Source organism: Lucilia cuprina, chromosome 3 (genome assembly GCF_022045245.1).
Source record: "Lucilia cuprina isolate Lc7/37 chromosome 3, ASM2204524v1, whole genome shotgun sequence".
In the NCBI taxonomy this organism is placed as follows: domain Eukaryota; kingdom Metazoa; phylum Arthropoda; class Insecta; order Diptera; family Calliphoridae; genus Lucilia; species Lucilia cuprina.
The window spans coordinates 1550676-1572419 of NC_060951.1; the positions used below are offsets into that span (position 1 = coordinate 1550676).

The 21744-nt window shown below is 27.3% G+C and overlaps 1 long non-coding RNA gene across 1 annotated transcript in view; it reads left to right on the top strand.

The window, feature by feature from the left end:
• Positions 1-7431: 7431 nt before the first annotated feature.
• LOC124418613 overlaps positions 7432-21744 on the top strand; it is a 76295-nt gene continuing 61982 nt past the window's right edge. Inside the window, exon 1 of the long non-coding RNA XR_006940105.1 lies at positions 7432-7555. This is a non-coding gene — a long non-coding RNA (uncharacterized LOC124418613). The remainder of the gene's footprint in view (positions 7556-21744) is intronic.

Consider the following 21744-nt stretch of genomic DNA (forward strand, 5'->3'; position numbering starts at 1 on the left):
GTGAACAAGTGTTTAGCTCTAAAAAACACACACACTTGTGTTAATAAGAATGCCAATGGAATGCATTTTTAACTAATATTGTTTTTGTTAGAATATTTGTGAAGAGAAAGAGTGTAATCTTTAAGTATTCTTGTTGTTGTTGTTAATACATGTTGACATGAAGTTAATGTAGGAGACAGAACATATTTTTTAGAGAATTTTTGTCAATCAAATGGTTAAGCAAGTGTTTATGCAAAATTGGTGTGAGTTTGTAGGTTTGTTTTGTTGGGAAGACTTTTTTGAATGCTAGTTGTTGTTTCTTTTTTTTATGTTAAGGAATGTTTTGCTTAGGATTTTTTGTTCTCGCTAATTGTATTGAAACGGTGTATGTTGCTGTAGTGTTGAGAGTATTTGTATTGAAACGCTGTATGTTGTTGTAGTGTTGAGAGTATTTGCTTAAAGTTTAAGTTTTTTGCCATAATTTAGTTTTAATAAAGGGAGTAGAGGAATATTAATGATTTGTAAAGTATAATACGAGAGTTGTTAGTTGTTGTTGTAGAGTTTTTTATTGAAATTAAGGGAATGCACATAGGACTAGAAATACACAATTTATGGGCAAAATTATTAGGAAATGTTAATCATTTGCAGTGTAATAATAATAGTGTAATAATAATGTTGTTAATTGTTGTTAGTTAGTTGTAAAGTGTTGTTAAGTTTCTTATTAAAAAGCGAGGGTTTGGATGAGAATAAATGAAATAAATATTTCGTATTTTGTGCTTTTGTTAAACTATTTTTCATTTTTATTTTAATTAAATAGAAAAATTCTAGAAAATTTTTTATAAATAATAGATTTTTAATAAATTTAAAGCAAAAATTCCATAAACATTACAACATTTGTGGAGAAATCATAACATTGATAGTAAATGATGTCAATTATTATCAAAAAATGCAACCAACAATTGTCTTCGATACTTAAACATCTATAACTAAAAACAACAATAACTTAAATAAACAACTAAACAACAAAAACACACATATGTATGTACTAGACATCACACAGTTAATGCAAAAACATCGAAACACACCATAAACAGCAAAACAAAAAGCAACATACAATTTACACACTTTAAAGTTTAAAGTGTAAATGTTTGTTTAAAGTTTAAACAAACATTTACACAGCAATATCCAATCCTTCTCCTTAATAGAAAACACTTTTCAAATTAAACAAAACAAACATTTAAACTATAACTCTAATCACTCCTCATTAACGAACACATCCCTCTTTAATTTGAAAACTATAACACTTTCACTTAACAACAACATTTTATACTAATGTCCCTCAACCAATTCCGCAACTGAAGTAACATGTTCTCCTTTTGTTCTACTATAGAGACACTTATTAATGACGTCACATTTTTTCACTTTACTTTTGTCGCTTTGTAGTTTTCTTTTGAAAAATTTTGTTAAAACTTTACACTGAAATAACTTTTTTCTTACTTAAGTTATGGAAATAATTTTAACATTGTTTTGTTTCCCGATGAATTTCCTTTAATTTAACACTAATTTTATTAAAATCCATAAACAATTAGTAATTTTAATTATTTTTAAACAAAGCATTAGCGGATTATTTATCACACATGATTGAACAGAAAACTAAAACTAAAGAGATTGATGTGGAAGCAATATGATTTATGCATGATTAAACAAAATTAAGCAATAATATTCACACATTCCCTTTGTCAAGTACATATGTATGTACATATGCATACTCACAGCATAATATTAATAAGACAACAATAACAAACAGAAGCATACATAAAAAAACAACAATTTAACATCTCCCTTAGCAGAAAACAGACAAACAATGCAAATAAGTAGAAAACCAATAATGAGAAAAAGAACAAGGTATGAAAATAATAAAAATAAAACAACAACTAACAGCAAAAAAAATCTGCACAAAACAAACATACACACTCATCTACTTTACATAAACACTTGCTTAAGCAATCGATTGACAAAAATTCTCTAAAAAACTTCTTTCTCCTACATTAACTTCTTGTATTAATAACAACAATAAAACTTTAATATAACACTCTTTCTCATCATAAATATTTCAACAAAAACAACATTAGTAAAAAAATGCATTCCATAGGCTTTCATATTAACCCATGTTGTGTGTGTGTTTGTTAGAGCAAAACACTTGTTAACACTTTGTTGTTACTTTTTTCTCACACCAAATTTCTCTTCCTAAAGAATTTGCATTGATTTGTTTGTGCGTTACTCTTGTATTAGCTAATACTCACTCCCTTTTACTCCCATTCCCTTGTAATCTTATTAGTATTAGTGTTTTTTCTTTGGTCTTTTTGTCATTGATGCATAAATCATATTGATTCCACATCAATCTCTTTAGTTTTAGTTTTCTGTTTAATCGTGTGTGGTCGTTAAATAATCCGCTAATGTTTTATTTTTAAAATAATTAAAATTACTAATTGTTTATGGATTTTAATAAAATTAGTGTTAAATTAAAGGAAATTTGTCGGGAAACAAAAATATGTTAAAATTATTTTCGTAACTTAAGTAAGAAAAAAATTATTTCGGTGTAAAGTTTTAACAAAAATTTGCAAAAGAAAACTACAAAGCGGCAAAAGTAAAGTGAAAAAATGTGACGTCATTAATAAGTGTCTCTATACTAGAATTTAAATATTTCGGCAATCAAAAAGGAGAACATGTTGCTTTGGCAGAGTTATTGGTTGAGGTACATATAAGTGTTTTGTAATATTGTTGTTATTGTTAAGATATTTTTAAGTAAAAGTGTTGTTGTTTTAAAATAAAAAGGGTAGTGAGTGCGTATGAGGACTGATTAGAGTTAAAGTTTGTACGTTTGTTTGTCTTTAGATTTGTTTGATTTGTGTTTTAAGTGAGAGGAAGAGTGGAAGGTTGCTGTGCAAATGTGTGTTAATAAAGTGTGTAAATATGTATGTTGCTTATTATTGTTTTGTTGTTTATAGTGAGTTGCAGTGTTTTTGCATTAACTGTGTGCTGTCTAGTACATACATATGTAGGTGTTTTTTGTTGTTTAGGGGTTTATTAATGTTGTTGTTGTTTTTAGTTAATGATGAGTACGTATAGGAGACAATTGTTGGTTGCATTTCAAGGTAATAATTGAGATCATTATTAGCAATAATTTGATGATTTCTATGCAAGTGTTGTAATTTTGATTGAATTTTTGTTTCAAAAAACTATTTTTTTGATACTTTTAAAGTTTTAGTTAAAATTTATTAAAAATCGATTGCTTATGTATTTAAATTTTAAAACTTTTCTTGTTTTCTTGTAATATTTTATAAAAATATGTACTTAGTTTAGTATAAAAATATTTAGTTTTAGGTAATTGATGTTTTTTAGTAAATTAAGTTATGGGTTTACTAATTATTGTTGTTTGAAAGGCGCCTTTTTGCAGGACGAAAAAATAACTTGTTGATGATTTTAACTAAAATAAAAGTTTAATTAATTTTGTTACAACGTTTCTCAAAATAGTTGTCCTGTCTTCAATATCTACTCACCAGGCTTGAAAAATAAAAAAATGTTATTTCGATTATTGGTATTTTTTCGTTAAATTTTAAATTTATTAGTGATTTATTAGTAATTTTAGATTTCTGTAAAGTTTTACATAAAATCTCTTTAACATTTTGTTAAGGATTTATAAAAATATTTAAAATTGTTCTTCAACTATTAATATTTCTGTAGAAATTATTAGACATTTATTCATTAACATTTGTCAAAGTTTTATGGAACAAATTTTGTATGAAAATTTGTTTTATAAACCTTTGATCAAAGTTTATGAATAAAGGTTTTAATATTTTAAAGAATTTTATTTTTATTTTTAATGAAATTAAAGGTTTTTTTATAGAAAATGTCTTATAATTTACTATTGAACTTAACAAAGTTGCTGGTATTTTTCTGCATCCAGGAATATTTACTATAATTTGTTAATTTGTGTAAAATATCTTATTAAAATTCAAATAATTCTATTTTATTCTTTAATATTTTAAAGAATTCTTGTTTTTAGTTTGTTTTTTTATTTTTATAAATTTTCAAACAAACATATTTTTAGTATTTTTTCACTCAAAAGTTTTGCATAGAAAAGCAATTAGAATAGAAATCATTACATTAAATTTAAATATATTGAAAACAAATTAATTAAAACTTTATAAAATCATTAAACCACATTATGTTTATTATTTTTATTGGCTTTTAAATGCAGCAATAACACACGTATTGTTTTTACCAACAAGAACAACAACTAAATTAATAAATCCCTAAATAACAACAATTATTTACCTAGACTTTATTTAGTTAAAACAACCGTATTTAGTTTACAAACCGTTTAACAAAAGCAGAAAATACATTAAAGCAAATTCCTATATTGAGCCACTTGCTCTCATTCAATCCCTTGATTTTCACTAAAAAACTAAACAACACTTTATAACAACAACTAACAACATTATTATCACACTGTGAACATCATTAACATGTCCGTACTCCCTTTATTAAAACTAAATTATTGCAAAAACCTTAAGCAAAAACACCCAACATTGTAACAACAACAACTTACATAGTTTCAATACAATGAGCAAGAACAAAGATCATAAAAGAAAATAAAACAAAATACGTATTCCTAAGAATAACAAAACAACAGCCAAAAAAGTCTCCCCTCCCAACAAAACATACCAACACACTCTTCCCCTTTTCATAAGCACTAGCTTAAGCAAATGATTGACAAAAATTCTCTAAAAAAATAAATGTTCATTCATTCAAATACCTCAGCAAAACGCAATGAACATTAACTAAATTTTAACTTCTTGTATTAACAACAACAAGAACCCTTAAAGATTACACTCTTTCTCTTCACAAATATTCTAACAAGATTAGTTAAAGATGCATTCCATAGGCTTTCATATTAACACAAATGTGTGTGTGTTTGTTAGAGCAAAACACTTGTTAACACATTGTTGTTACGTTTTTCACACACCAAATTTCTCTTCCTAAAGAATTTGCATTGATTTTTTTGTGTATTACTCTTGTATTAGCTAATACTCACTCCCTTTTACTCCCATTCCCTTGTAATCTTATTAGTATTAGTGTTTTTTCTTTGGTCTTTTTGTCATTGATGCATAAATCATATTGATTCCACATCAATCTCTTTAGTTTTAGTTTTCTATTCAATTGTGTGTGGTCGTTAAATAATCCGCTAATGCTTTGTTTAAAAAATAATTAAAATTACTAATTGTTAATTGATTTTAATAAAATTAGTGTTAAATTAAAGGAAATTCGTCGGGAAACAAAAATATGTTAAAATTATTTTCGTAACTTAAGTGAGAAAAAAGTTATTTCGGTGTAAAGTTTTAACAAAAATTTTCAAAGGAAAACTACAAAGCGGCATAAGTAAAGTGAAAAAATGTGACGTCATTAATAAGTGTTTCTATACTAGAACTTAAATATTTCGGCAATCAAAAAGGAGAACATGTTGCTTTGACGGAGGTATTGGTTGAGGTACATATAAGTGTTATATAATATTGTTGTTATTGTTAAGATTTTTTTAAGTAAAAGTGTTGTTGTTTTAAAATAAAAAGGGGAGTGAGTGCGTACGAGGAGTGATTAAAGTTAAAGTTTGTATGTTTGTTTGTTTTTAGATTCGTTTGATTTGTGTTTTAGGTGAGAGGGAGAGTGGAAGGTTGATGTGCAAATGTTTGTTAATAAAGTGTATAAATATGTATGTTGCTTATTATTGTTTTGTTGTTTATGGTGTGTTGCAGTGTTTTTGCATTAACTGTTTGATGTCTAATACATATGTAAGAGTTTTTTGTTGTTTAGGGGTTTATTAGCGTTGTTGTTGTTTTTAGTTATTGAAGAGTACTTATAGGAGATAATTGTTGGTTAAATTTTAATTTAATAATTAGATCATTATTAGCAATGTTATGATTATCATGCAAGTGTTGTAATTTTGGTTGAAATTTTGTTGCAAATAACTATTTCATTTAATACTATTAAAGCATTTATTGTATTGTTATTTATAAAGCTTTTATAATTGATTTATATAGGTTTAAAGGGTTAATCATAGTAATTTTTTTAGATGATTTTATTGAACTTAGAATTTGTTAATGTTTAGCTTTTACTTTTTATGTATTTTAAGGGAATTAAGGTAAACTATGGGAAGTTAGTGTTTGCTGGTTTAAAGTTTTTGTTTTTGTCTTTGAAATATGTAGTTTATTATTGAAATTAAAACTTTTTGTGGAAAATTAACAAAATTTCTTAGAGGATTTCTTTTGCTTTAAGAGTTTTATAATAAATTAGAATTTTGTTATTAAATTGTTTAAATCCGTTTTTTGAATTCCATAAGGAGTTTTATTAGGTTTTCAAGATGATATTTTATTTAATATAAATTTTCTCAAACAACTTAAACTTAGATTTTTAATTATAATTTTCAAAAATTTTCCCAAAAATTTATGTTTTTTAATTATATTTTTTAACAATAATTTTGAGAATTTTTCTCTATAATAGAATAATTAGTAGAAATATTAAATAGATTTTATATTCAAATTTAAAACTAACACAAAAACAAAAGATATTCATTGCACTTTTTACTTAAATTTTTTGTCCGAAAAAACTTTTTTTCATAAATTTAATAAAAATTCCAAATTTTTATATTTATAGAAAATTTAAATAAATGACCCAACATTTCACTTTCATCTAAACTTTACCGCTGTTTTAAAAGAAATCAATTAAAAATAAAAATATTCGGTACGGTTCGGTTGTATATAATTTAAAAATTCTAAATTATAATAAAAAATTTAATAAAGTTTCAAAATAAAAGAAAAAATCTTTAAAAAAAACTGTTATAGAAAATTAAGGTTTCGATAAAATAAATCTCAAAAATCAATTTAAAAATCTTAAGGTGTTAAAAGTTTAATTTAAATAAAAGTAAAAATAAGAAAATAATTTAATTAAAATAAAAGCAAAAGTAGTTCAAATCTAGAAAAAGCTAGAAAAAAGCTTAAATATAAGTGAAAAGAAAATATAGCAAATATGGGCAATTTAATATAAAATGCTATAAATGAAAAGAAAAAATAAATAAAGTGAATAAAAAAAGTTAAAGAAAATGTTTAATACCAATATCTAAAAATGTCAATAATATAATTAAATATTTCAATATGTTGAAAAAAAGTAAAATATCAAAAAAAAGTTAAAAAGAAAGTGATATAAAATTATTTAAAAAAATATATATAATTAATAATAAAATAGAAATTAAAAAAGCTATATATGGCAATTATGGGCAATTTAATAAAAATCTAGAAAAAGTAAAAAAATCAAAATCATAGCTAATAAATTAAAAAAGTGTTTTTTATATAAAAAGTGAAAATATAAAATAGTGTTAAAAATATAAATCAATTAAAAATATAAAAATAAAAGTGCTTGTTGTTTAAGGTAATTTAATAAAAATTTATTCAAATATTCTTGTTGGATTAAAATATTGGATTAAAACTACTCTGGAGCACTTATCTGCAGCAGTTAATATTTTGTAAGTACAATTGAATATTTTATTAAAAACATTTCAATATTTCTTTAAATTCAAATATTTTAATATTTTTTTAAATTCAATAATTATTATAACCAAATTTTATTAAAATCACTTTGAGAACTTTGTATATCTTGTTAAATCTCCAGCCTATAGTCTAGTTTATAGTAAAGTCTAGAGTGTAACAGGCAGTCAAGTCTATAGTCTAGTCTATAGTCTAGTCTATAGTCTACTCTATAGTCTAGTCTATAGTCTAGTCTATAGTCTAGTCTATAGTCTAGTCTATAGTCTAGTATATAATCTAGTCTATAGTCTAGTCTATAGTCTAGTCTATAGTCTAGTCTATAGTCTAGTCTATAGTCTAGTCTATATTCTAGTCTATAGTCTAGTCTATAGTCTAGTCTATAGTCTAGTCTATAGTCTAGTCTATAGTCTAGTCTATAGTCTTGTCTATAGTCTAGTTTATAGTCTAGTCTATAGTCTAGTCTATAGTCTATAGTCTATAGTCTAGTCTATAGTCTAGTCTATAGTCTAATCTATAGTCTAGTCTATAGTCTAGTCTATAGTCTAGTCTATAGTCTAGTCTATAGCCTAGTCTATAGTCTAGTCTATAGTCTAGTCTATAGTCTAGTCTATTAGTCTAGTCTACAGTCTAGTCTATAGTCTAGTCTATAGTCTAGTCTATAGTCTAGTCTATAGTCTAGTCTACAGTCTAGTCTATAGTCTAGTCTATAGTCTAGTCTATAGTCTAGTCTATAGTCTAGTCTATAGTCTAGTCTATAGTCTAGTCTATAGTCTAGTCTATAGTCTAGTCTATAGTCTAGTCTATAGTCTAGTCTATAGTCTAGTCTATAGTCTAGTCTATAGTCTAGTCTATAGTCTAGTCTATAGTCTAGTCTATAGTCTAGTCTATAGTCTAGTCTATAGTCTAGTCTATAGTCTAGTCTATAGTCTAGTCTATAGTCTAGTCTATAGTCTAGTCTATAGTCTAGTCTATAGTCTAGTCTATAGTCTAGTCTATAGTCTGGTCTATAGTCTAGTCTTTGATCTAATCTATAGTCTAGTCTATAGTCTAGTCTATGGTCTAGTCTATAGTCTAGTCTATGGTCTAGTTTATAGTCTAATCTATAATCTAGTCTATAATCTAGCCTATAGTCTACTCTATAGTCTTGTTTAAAGCAAAGTCTATTGTCTTCTTGATAGTCAATTTTATATAGAATTTCTCTCTGTGTCTATAATTATAATTTTGCATATTCATTTTCTTTCAATTCTATATTATCATGGCTAACAAATGTTTTCGATTCTTTTTATCTACAACATGAGTTTAATACATACACCCAACAGTAAGAGGTGTAATTAAAATAATAGAAAAATTATGTTTAAATCCATGAGAGCGTAATAAATGCCAAATAAAAACAACAAAAATATAATGACAGCAGCAGCAACTGTCGTAGAAAAAAAGACTTTAAACGTGTTTAATCCTTTACACTCTAACAGCAAACCAGACACCCATCACCCACCCAACTTCAGAATAAACCCTTTATCTTTCCAACCCGCAGTATTTTGACGTTTTATATTGGCTTGAGTATTTAAGAAAGTAAGAACAAAAGAAAAAAGAATAAGCAATCGAATTTTAATCAATTCCTGTCTGTTTCTTTATTTTATTTCTTTTTCAAATTCATTTGCATACACATGTTTTCTTTTATTGTCTTTAGCATCGCGTCTATTGTTTTAACAGCCTTAAATTATGCTTCACATTATTCCTAACCAAAGAAGTATCTTTAACATTTAACCCATAAATACACTGGCGGGCGGGTGGTCGGTTGCCTTTTGTTTTTAACAGTAGAGAGGGGTTTTGTTGTTAAAAATTGTTTAACAATTTAATACATTTTTGTTTTATTTGAAAAGAGATCCATTTTTTTCTTTCTCCATTTGTTTCATATCCGTTTCCTGTTTTCTTTATATAGCAATTGTTTGTTATTTTTTTTTTCATTTTGGACTATGAACGACTGTTTAAGTCTGTTATAGAAAGTTAACACGTGAAAAGGGTTATTATTTCACGCGATGACCCGCAATGCCGCAGTAACGCCTGTTTTTACCATAAAAATTCGTGCCTTTTTTGCCGAAAATTAAAAAAGAAAAAACTAAAAACCAACACCAACAAGAATCTTGCTAAAAATCAACATCAACGGGTGGTCGTTTAACTTTGGTCGCGTGTATTTATTTTTTCTCAACAGTTTTCCTTTTTCCACATTTTTGTTGTTATAGCAAGTTATGTGCATGTCTTGAAAGTTAGTTGGTAACTTTAGTATCAAGGAGTCTATAGATTAAGTTTTGTTTACTTGTTGGTGTTGTTGTCGTGTAATGATATGCAAACCTTTTTTTTTGTTGTATTATTATCTATTGAATTAATGCAATTTAGAATGGAGTCTAAAGGATATTGATAATAAATACAGGAGAGAGAAAATTAAGGGAAATACATTTTGGGAAGGAAAAGGAAAATAAAACGTGGAAGTCAATGATATGAGTTGGTTTGAAAGACTTAAATGGTTTAGAAGATTTAAATTAATCTAGTCTATAGTCTAGTCAATAGTTAAGTCGATAGTTTAGTCTATAATCATGTAATGAGTTTAGTCTATAGTCTAGTCTATTGTGTCCATAGTCTAGTATATAGTCTAGTGTATAGTCTAGTCTATAGTCTAGTATATAACCCAGCCTATAGTCTAGTATATAGTCTAGTCTATAGTCTAGTTTATAGTCTAGTCTATAGTCTAGTCTATAGTCTAGTCTATAGTCTAGTCTATAGTCTAGTCTATAGTCTAGTCTATAGTCTAGTCTATAGTCTAGTCTATAGTCTAGTCTATAGTCTAGTCTATAGTCTAGTCTATAGTCTAGTCTATAGTCTAGTCTATAGTCTAATCTATAGTCTAGTCTATAGTCTAGTCTAAAGTCTAGCCTATAGTCTAGTCTATAGTGTAGTCTATTGTCTAGTCTATAGTCTAGTCTATAGTCCACACTATATTCTAGTCTATGGTTTAGTCTATAGTTTAGTCTATTGCCTAGTCTATGGTCTTGTCTTTAGTCTAGTCTAAGGTCTAGCCTACAATTTAGGCTATGGTAAAGCCTTGCCCATAGTCTATTCTAAGATCTAGTACAAAGCCTTTTCGATAGTCTGATAGACTAGAGGTCTACAGGGTGGAGTAACGATTGAAATTGTAAACGAGGTTCATACTGATGGTGCATGGTTCCTTCATGTTTGGTTTACATAAAAGTTGTTGTTTGTTTCCTATTTTTCTCACAAGACTGTACATTTTTCTCTCAAAAACTAATTTTAATTTTGATTATTTTCTCAAATTTCGTTTTCATCTTTTTCTATATAAAAATAAGAAAAAAAAATGTTAAGAAAAAAACTTGTCGGACAAACAATAATTTTTGATTAAAGATGAATTTTTAATTTAATGTAAAACGCGTTTGGGCGAACAGCACGCGATAGATACCTCCTCAGAAGAAAAAAATTACAAGAAAAAAAGCGAAAACGATAGAAATTACATTGAGAAATAGACACTTAAAACGAGATACTTGGACAGCCTCCTTTACAACCGCGAATAAAAATAATAATGTGCATATAGACGTAACAACAACAGCAACATTTTTTTTAATCTCAACGGCAAACGGAAGCGGAAATCAAACGACCAGAACAAGTATCAAACAAAATTTTTAATGTCTTAGCTATAGAAAGCTACAAAAAAAGAACAAAAAATTATAGAAAAATAAAAATTGTGATAAAAAAATAAATATCAAGTGAAATGATGGGCAGGGAGTTTGTCGGTGTGTATGCAAATTGTTTTGAGGCATAAGTTAAGCTCTGGGTGTCACTGGGCGACGGTCGGAGAGTCGTCTTTGGTGTTGGTTGTTAGTGGTGGTTTGTGTACAACAAACATTGTACAAATGTTTATCAGGGTACTTTTCTTTTTTGATTTTTAATGTTACTTTTTTTTACTTTTTAACTTTTTTTTGGCTCATTAGGATTTTTTTCTATAAATTTACAGTTTTTCCGTTTTTTTGGTTTGTGTTTTTTTTCCTCAAAAAATAACGATAAAAATGTTTTAAACGAGCCTTTTTAGAAAGAAACGTTAAAAAAATTGAAATTGTGTTTAATGATTTATGAATAATCGCCATTTTGCTCGATGACTGATGGTAATAGAACCGTTAAAATTAACAAAGTTGAGGGTAAGAGGTGGTTCGATTTTTTGTACTTGATTTTTTTTTTCATTTTGCTTTCTAATTTTTGATGTGTTTTCCTGTTAATTTTCTTTAGGTTTTTAAGTGTTTTTCATGTTTTTTTTTGTTTTTTAAAGCGTTAAGTGAATAAAAAAATACCATAGTGATGTAACGATTTTCCTCTTTTTTCACTTACATAATGTTTAACAAGCGTTTGCAGTAGGCGTGTGTCCATTTGACAGCAAAACATAAAAATTTTTCGGAGATTTGATTTTGATGTTTGTAGAAATTAATATTATTTTTATTGATAACAAAAACTAATTGTTTAGAAATGATTATAAGAACAACAAAAAAAAAAAAAAAAAAACATTAAATTAATTACAAATTTTAAAGAAAAAAGTTAAAAAAACAGAAATAAAACCACTAGGGAATTCTTTAAAGAAGACAACTTCAAGACTCTCTTAAATGTTCATTTGTCTAAACAATGTCCAGTTGTCAGATTTCTATTAAAAAATAGTCTCTGTATCAAATTTCAACTGTCAATTGCCCTGACCATATTAGTTTAACTTTCATCCCAAACTATTAATTTTTTTTTATTCTAAACACATCAAAAATCTTTAACACATATCAATGTTAAAGATTTTCCCTTAATACATTACATATTGTCAGTTTATAATACAATAAAAAGCCTAAAATTATGCACACAAATTTGATTTTTTTTGCTATAATGCCCTTAAAGTATAAATATAATCTTACAAACATGTCTAAATCCTTAACATAGGCTTTTTCATCAAAAGATAAAGAAATATATTTAAGAAAATCTGATTTGTATACAAAACAACTCAAAAAGTTGTCTATAAAAACATGAAACTTTTTATACATATGACGAACTATATTTGAAGGGTTACTCTAAAGGATACTTTTGCTTCTATTGCTTTTTTTCTTATTTTTTTATTTGATTCCTTTGTGTAATAATCTAAAGCATAGAAAAGAAAAAACTCACAAGAAAGTGTTAAAAAGTTGTTTTTTTTCATACTTGATTTGTTGGCTTAAGCAAATAAAAAAGGATTTGTTTTTGGTATTCATAAGGATTTACATTATTTGTTTAAGTGTGCGTGTATGCATACATGTCCTGTTGGTTTGTATGTATGTAAATGGAATACATAAATATGCTTTTCGTTTGTTCTTTAAGACAGTTTATTATACTATTTACTTCTTTTTTTATTTCAATCTAAAGAAAAACGTATGTGTGAGTTATGCTTTTTATAGTATTTTAAGCTTAACAGTGGTTTACCACAAACCGACCACTGATCGTTTTAAGTTAAGCGTATGGTGGGAGTAAATCTCATACTGTGCTGTACAGGACCCTACATCAAGTGTTTAAGTAGAAGATGTTTAAGTGTAGACAAAACAATGGCTGGAGTTTTTGGAAGATAGTCTTAAAACTAAAATGAAAAGAAAGAAGGATTTAGGCAACTACTGGAAGGGTCTAAGGGTTATACATAAAGGGAAGACGTTTTCCCTACATCTAAATGCGCGTAAAATGAAATAAAAAGAAAAAAATATTAAAACATCTCTATTCTCAAGTAGAGTGATGAGATATTTCCTACATCAACATGTGGTAAAATGAAATAAAAAGAAAAAATGTATACTTCTTGGAAGGATCATAAGTTGAGAAATGCATTCAGAAGATTTTATTATATGGGAGTTCTCACTATCTCGTTATCAAGGATGCTTAAAGTCTGAACTGGATGAACTAATTAAGATTCAACTGTGTGAACTAATTTAGATCCTTAAATTCATTTTGGATCTCTAGATTAAAAGGATATCACAAGATTGTTAGAGTTTCGATGAATCCAAAGCTGATCTCAATGTGATTTCTTTTAATAGAGAAAAGAAAAGAGGGAACAAAACTATGATCCTTATTCATCCGAGATGAAGAAATAGTCTAAAGAATGCTTAAAGTCTGAACAAGATGAACTAATAAAGATTCAACTGTGTGAACTAATTAAGATCCTTAAATTCATTTTGGATTAAAAGGATATCACAAGATTGTTAGAGTTTCGAGGAATCCAAAGCTGATCTCACTGTGATTTCTTTTAATAGATAAAAGAAAAGAGGGAACAAAACCATGATCCTTAGCATCCGAGATGAAGAAAGAGTCTAAGGAATGCAAAGATAAAATTAGAATTTTCTCCCTCTATATTCTTCAAAAATGGACTTTTAAACCTGCTAAAGAGATTTCGAGGACTATAACTGCAATACTCAATGGATAATGGATAACTGCAATATTTAATGGATATGACTGAAGCTGGTCAACATTTAAACTAAACCGCTTAGTGCTCCAAGCAATGTCCAAGGATTTAGACAAAACATACTTCAAAAAAGTATCTTTGTAACTTGACACCCGAGCTCTTGGTTATTTTATACATGTCAGAGTTTATGTACATAAAACATCATTTGAGAGCTCTCTCTGTCTATACTCCTCTGACATATAAATTTAATTAGATCCTAGATCCTTAAAGAAAAATGAATTTCGATTAAGCTGTTCCTCATTATATATTAATATCAAACTTTATAGTATTAAGTTTATAGTAGTTTCCCTAAGTCTACTTAAGTTAACTTTAAACTTTTATCCTTTTTCGTTTTTTTTATAAATTTTTATTTTATAGTTATTTTTTTAACATTTACCTACAAACCAAATAAATTTATCTATAAAAAGACTAGATGTTGTTTTATTTTTTTCTTCATCTATAAAATTTATACAAAATTTATTTCCCATATGATGTAAATTTCTATATTATGCTCGTTACGTTTTTTTAAGGAAAAATTTCATTTTCAAAGTCAGAAAAAAACAACATAATTTTTATTGCTTTTGTTACGTATGCATGTTACATTTTTATTGCCTGAGAACCCTGCGGCGTTTTTATGCTGATTTTTTTGGTCTATTCTAAAAGATGACTTTTTAAAATTTTCCCGCGTGGCTTTTTTGTGTAAAAAGTTATTTTTTGCATTTAAAAAAAAGGTATCAATATCTAGTTTCATATATATGTTTAAACTTAAGGGTTGTTTTTTTGGTATGAATTTTTTTCTAGATCGCTGCGTATTATTTCGCATTTAAAAATAGATTTGCATTGTGGCGTGTCCAATTGATTTATGGTTTTTATAAATAAAAAATTGTTTAAATTTTTTACAAAATTTTTGTTTTTGGTTCTTTCTAGTTAGAAAAGCATGAGTGTATTTGTTAGTATTGAGGTTTTTGCAAGTGTATTGTTTGCTAAGTTAGTTGTTTTGTGGTTTTATTTGTGGGTGTTTTTTTTTTTGTAGGAGTTTCTTTTCTAACGTGTGTGTCTCTTATTATTAGTCATGGTTTCTTTTTTGAAAAGGAAGATGTCTAAGTTTATTTACTTTTGCCAGGAAAACTAATCCTTTGGGTGTCGTTGTTGTTTGAGACATTTCATGCATTTTAGTTGGATAAATTTTTAAGTTTTCTTTAATATCTTTTTAAAACTGTGTCATATAAGGGATTTTGTGTTACACATATGCCGAAGGCCATCCTGTGAAATATTGTTTAATAAATTTGTTTTGCATGGATTTACTTTAAAATGGTTGAAAAGATTAAGGACTTTTTTGAAGGATATTTATCTTAAAGCTTTCAAAACCATTCTTCTCAATTCTTAAAATAGGCAACAATGAATTTTTATTCTCAATAGAGTAAACTCCTCAAAATATGCAACAAATTTACATGTTAATTACAAAAAGTAAAGAAAGTTTATATACTAGGACTCAAAACTTTGAGTTTTTGCCATATGTAACATTAATTAGTTATAGGACCATGCTAACAATTGTCTGTCCTGAAGTCCTACTATTAACTTTTTTCCAATATAGTTTAAAACCTGCCCCAAAGTATGCTGTACTTTTTAAATTGCTAAAAAAACTATATTGATATATTTTCTAGTATTTCCTGCAACATTCAATTTACACTTTCTATTTGTCTTTATGTCTACAAAATTCGTACCAGATTTGTTTCTATTTTTTTATTTCATGGCCTCTTTATTCATTTATTTATTACAAAAATCCTTTCAACGTCAATGCCAATTTCAATTTTCTCTAAACTAAATACATTTACTCACACACATTCACACACACAAAACAACAACTTCAAACTTTTCAAACTGCAATAGTAAAAATAAAACTAAATACTTAAAATCACAAGAGCAAAGCAAAGGAGGGTTTGGCAACACAAAATAAAAAAAATTACAGATGAAAAACTTAAAATTTCTATGCATTTAATATGAGGGTCTGCTGTATGGACTTGTTGTATGTGCATATTAAAAACCAAATGTCCAGGGCAATAGTGATAGCAATAACCAGTAAGAAAGAACAGAGAATAATTACAAAATAAAATAAATATAAATACAATTAAATAACAAATTGGTAACACTTCCTAACCCTGCTGCTCCACAACAACAGAAACATGAAACAAATACTTGTGTGCTAAGGCAAACTTTTACTAGAAACCAATAATTAAAAATGCACAAAGAAGGACATGCATTTAGATTTTTAATTAAGTTTAGTTTTTCGAAAAAGTTTTTTTTTTACATGAAAAACTTTAAAGACAGATGATAGATAGATTGATTGTTTGCTAACAAATTTACAAGTAATCAAGTCAAATTTAAGATAATTACCAAAAAATAAAAGCTTTCAATAAGAAAACATAAAAACCCAAAGCAAAAACTTTAAATTTTCTTTTCATTCTAAAGCCTTAAAGTAGGCTAAACATATTGACATGTAAAAACCCCTTAAACACACACACATGCACTGTTATGCCTTATTTTTTTGTTTATCTCTTAAACCACTTATCTCTCTATTCTATCTGCACGTTTTTCTAATAATTTTTCCCAAAAATTATCCGCACTTATCCAATCAAAATAAAATGAACAAAATATTTTTGATCTTTGATTGTCTTTTTAACTAATTTTCGTTTGTATAAAAAACACATTTGACAATAAAAAAAATTACTCTAAACATATGCATAAACATCCTTACACATACACTCCCATACATAATAAATAACATAACAAGGCAAATATCGAACTTATACACATGTCAAATGTGGTAAATTATACAATTCCCCCTCTCTTCGCTGCTTTTTATATATTTTAAAAGATATTAATGTTTTTCACAAACATTTTCCCAGCTTAAATACACACACATGCAAATATACATATATGTGTGAGACAGTTCTTAAACATTAAAAAAAAACATACAACTTTTCATATAGACTGATGATGTCAATGTTTGAAAAATCCGCCTCTGGGGAATGGCAACGAAAACCTAATTTTTTCCAAATATAAATTTGTTTACGAAAAAAAAAATTTTGCATAAAAATATCTACGCCTACGCGGTTTAACGCAAAAAATATTTTTTAACATACGTTTCATGTAATTCGCGAAAATGTTCAAATGAATTGTATTTGGTGGCAGCGGCATAAGCCGCGTGAATGAATAAAAATTACAAACAATTTAACAATCTTTTTTTTTGTGAGAAATTACTTTCAAATACATACAAGATATTTTTGTAAAATAAAAATTAAATCGACTAAATAGAAATAAATAACTAAGGGTTTTAATTCAGCGATAATAACACATTTTTTAAAGGAATTTTTATAGATATCATGGCCTACTTTTAGGTTGTTTAAGTAAAAATTGAGCATACTTCGAATGTCATATGTTTAATGAAAATTTACAGCATACTTTTGGGATAGAACTGAACTAGAACAGAACTAGAATAGAACTTGAACAGAACTAGAACAGAACTAGGACATAACTAGAACATTACTAAAACATAACTAGAACTGAGCTAAAACAGAACTAGAATAGAACAGAACTAGAATAGGACATAACTAGAACATTACTAAAACATTACTAAAACATAACTAGAACTGAGCTAAAACAGAACTAGAATAGAACAGAACTAGAACAGAACTAGAACAGAACTAGAACAGAACTAGAACAGAACTAGAACAGAACTAGAACAGAACTAGAACAGAACTAGAACAGAACTAGAACAGAACTAGAACAGAACTAGAACAGAACTAGAACAGAACTAGAACAGAACTAGAACAGAACTAGAACAGAACTAGAACAGAACTAGAACAGAACTAGAACAGAACTAGAACAGAACTAGAACAGAACTAGAACAGAACTAGAACAGAACTAGAACAGAACTAGAACAGAACTAGAACAGAACTAGAACAGAACTAGAACAGAACTAGAACAGAACTAGAACAGAACTAGAATAAAACTAGATCAGAACTAGAACAGAACTAGAACAGAACTAAAACAGAACTACAACATAACTGGACTAGAACAGAACTATAACAGAACTAGAACAGAACTAGAACAGAACTAGAACAGAACTAGAACAGAACTAGAACAGAACTAGAACAGAACTAGATCAGAACTAGAACAGAACTAGAACAGAACTAGAACAGAACTAGAACAGAACTAGAATAGAACTAGAACAGAACTAGAACAGAACTAGAACAGAACTAGAACTGAACTAGAAAAGAACTAGAACAGAACTAAAACAGAACTACAACATAACTGGAACACAAAATTTTAAAAATTGTTGTATACTTTAAGGATATTTGACTTTGTTATGATATTGTAAATTTTTTTCTTTGATTCTTCTTTTCTCGAAACTGCTTTATATGTATTAGAAAATCCTTATAAATTTTTCATTTAAATTATTTCAAATTTATATAAATCGTTTTATATTCTACGAATATAATTTGAACTTATATGGTTGTTAACAAATAAAGCTTTACATATGATTTTGAAAATAAAAAAATATTCCTACACTTACAAACATTAAAACAATATTACTTTTTTTTTTGCAAAATATGATTTGTGTGTTTATTTCAAATCCTTAAACAAATTCATTTAAATATGTCACGTCCACACATTCAAATGGAAGTCATCTTATGAACACAACTGTATTTACAAGTACGTTTGTATGTAGGTAGTGATATCAGTAAAAATAAAAGCTAAAATTTATATTTTTAAAATGCCAAACAAAATGTTAAGTATAAAAGTAAAAAAAAAATAAAATGAAGTAATTTAAAAAATTATATAAATTTTTTTGTATTAGTGGGTGTGTGTGTGTGATTGTGCAAATAAATGTGTGGTTGAGAGAGAGAGAGAGTGTATATAATCGTATATAACAAATTATCAACGGTATATTATGCATGATGCATTTCTTTAGTTAACTGTTGATGACATCTTACATTTGCGTTGGTTGGCTAGCACATATACATACAAACATACTTATGTGTAGAAAACAAAATTTCCACGGAAACGGATTTTGTTTTATACGTGTGATTTGTGCTAGAAATAAAATTTATAACCTCAAACCTGTTCTTTTTTTTTAAGCACAATCTTTAACATTTCCTTGTTCAGTTCTGCCACCAACAGTTGTCGTCATCACTGTTGCCGTGTTTTTTTCTTCATTTGCCACATATATTTTGTTTGGTTAAAGGTGTTGAGTATTCTACTTGGTTGCTTTGGTTTATGATGTGGCATCCAATGAAAAATTAGCAGCAAATAAAACAAAATCACACAAGTCAAAAATTACTTCGTTTTTGTTGTTGTTATTGTAGCTTTTGGCTGTTATTCAAACGTGTCATAATAAACGGGAATATATGTTGAAATTGTATTTATCATAATAAAAGTAAAGAGAATTAAAAAAAGTACAAAAGACAGGTTTTAATTAACTTTAACTAAGCCTTAGATAAACGTCTTTTGTAAAAAGTGTTGTCTACTTTTAGGAGAGTTGTTAAATCTAAAAAAACAAATAAAATGTAAAGTGTTTTTTGAAGCTTAAAGTCCCTATTTAGATGTGAACTAGAACTATTTTTTAGGGCTTAAAGCCACGTTTTAGTTAAGCTTTATAAACAGCAGCATATTTTTAGGCCAGTTAAATTTTTATGTATACGTTTGTCAAAAAGAATAGTGAGCTATTAGAATGATATTCCTTTTGAAATATTAGCAACCTATCAATTTCAAATACTAAATATTTTGTGTCGTACTAAAACTGTAGCCTAACCTCAAGGCTTATGCAAACATAGCATACCTTAAAGAGCTAAATATATAGGTTTAATATAAAAAAAGTGAAAAAATATTAATTTCTAATTAAATTTCTTTTAAAAGTAACTACCCCTATTTACTTAACGAAAAAACAAAACTTCTAAAAAATCCACTTGACCCTCAGGTGACTAATAAGCATTTGACAATTATTTTTCTTTTTTCTTCAATTCTAAATTTAATACAAAAATTCCAAGGATATTTTTTTCTAAAATTAAACAAAATAAAAAAATTGGTTTTGTTTACTCAACATAAAGTATATGATGAAGCAGATGATCAAAACAAAAAAAAAACGGAAAATATTTCTAATGACATCTGCTTGATTTTCCTACATTAGCAGGACTCTTATACACTCAGCAATTGTATTAACAGTACTTATTCGTTCTTCGCTTACCCACCCTTAAAAATGACCACCCGTAATCAATTTACCTTCAAGGCTTTTGGCAAACGACGTATATAAATTTATCAAATATTCAAAAGCAAAAAAATTATTATTATTATGTTATAAAATATTTCATTTCCTTAAAAAAGCGAAAAAAATTAAAAACTTTCCTTGGAAAAATAACAAAAAAAAGTATAAAATGTTTTTATATATTTTTCCTGTTTTTCAAATCCCAACGGACAAGTTTAGTTTGTTAAGTTCCAGCTAAAAGGCACAATAACTAAATGAACTTCTTCAGTTTTACATACAAACAAACATAACGTATAGAACTTCTGCCAATGTTTTCATGTTTACATCATTGAGTATTTTGCATATTTTAGGCGTAAAAATTAATCACTTATTTTACTAATGTAAACTACAGGTAGACAAGAGCTATACTGACAGCCCACACAGCCTCCTTGTCTAACCTGACTGCCTAAACATCCCAGCCCTTGTGTATGTGTGTATTAAAAGTTGTTAAGTGGGCCTCGCTAATGTAACAATTTTTCAAATTGTTGATTTGTTTTCATCCATCCCCCTGTGTTCTTTTAGAAATTTTGATAAATTCTGAGGCAATGTTGAAAAAAATAGAAAAAATATAAATGTTTTTCTAAACAAATTGGGCGATGAGCCATAAGATGTTTACTTTTAGCTTGTCATTGCATCTTCTTTCGCGGAGGGGGGAGGTGGGTGTAGATAAAAAGGTGGCACATAAAACAATATTTCCTTAGATTTTAACATAAAAATACGTAAAAAAATTGTTGTTTATATAAGAAAAAATTGGTTTAAGACAATTGCTGTAAGTCTGGCAAAAAAAAAAACATTAAAAACGAAGAAGTATTACATAAATAGAGCCAAAGGGACTATTAAAACTAATGGCAGGAGTAGAATATAATTTAATTTTTTTCTTGGATAATTTTTTTATTTGAAGTTTATCAGGAATTTTTAAATATTAGTAATGGAGGAATTAATAACGGAAAGTTATATAACTAAGAGCTCTATTAGAACTAGATGAACTTAAAAATCTTGGTTGGAGTCTTAAGGATCTTTGTAAAGGATTTTATTTGGAGCTTGAATTTGATTATCATTCTGGTTTAAGAATGGTTCCAACATCTATCATTTTATCTTCTAGAATACCTTCCGAAACAGAATACCAACAAGACATCACCTCTTTCAAGACGAGACGATCTAAATTTACTTAGAATGGTTAAACAACTGTTGCGGATACAAATTTTAGGGCATTTTCTACAAAGAGCTTGATATCTATGTGAACAAGAGAAGACTATTTTCAATACTCTGTTATCCAAGACGATGGAATTTTACTTTACATTTATATTTCCTAATAAATGTTCTATAAACTCTTTGTCTCCATTAGATGATCTAATGCCCTTTTAATGCGATCT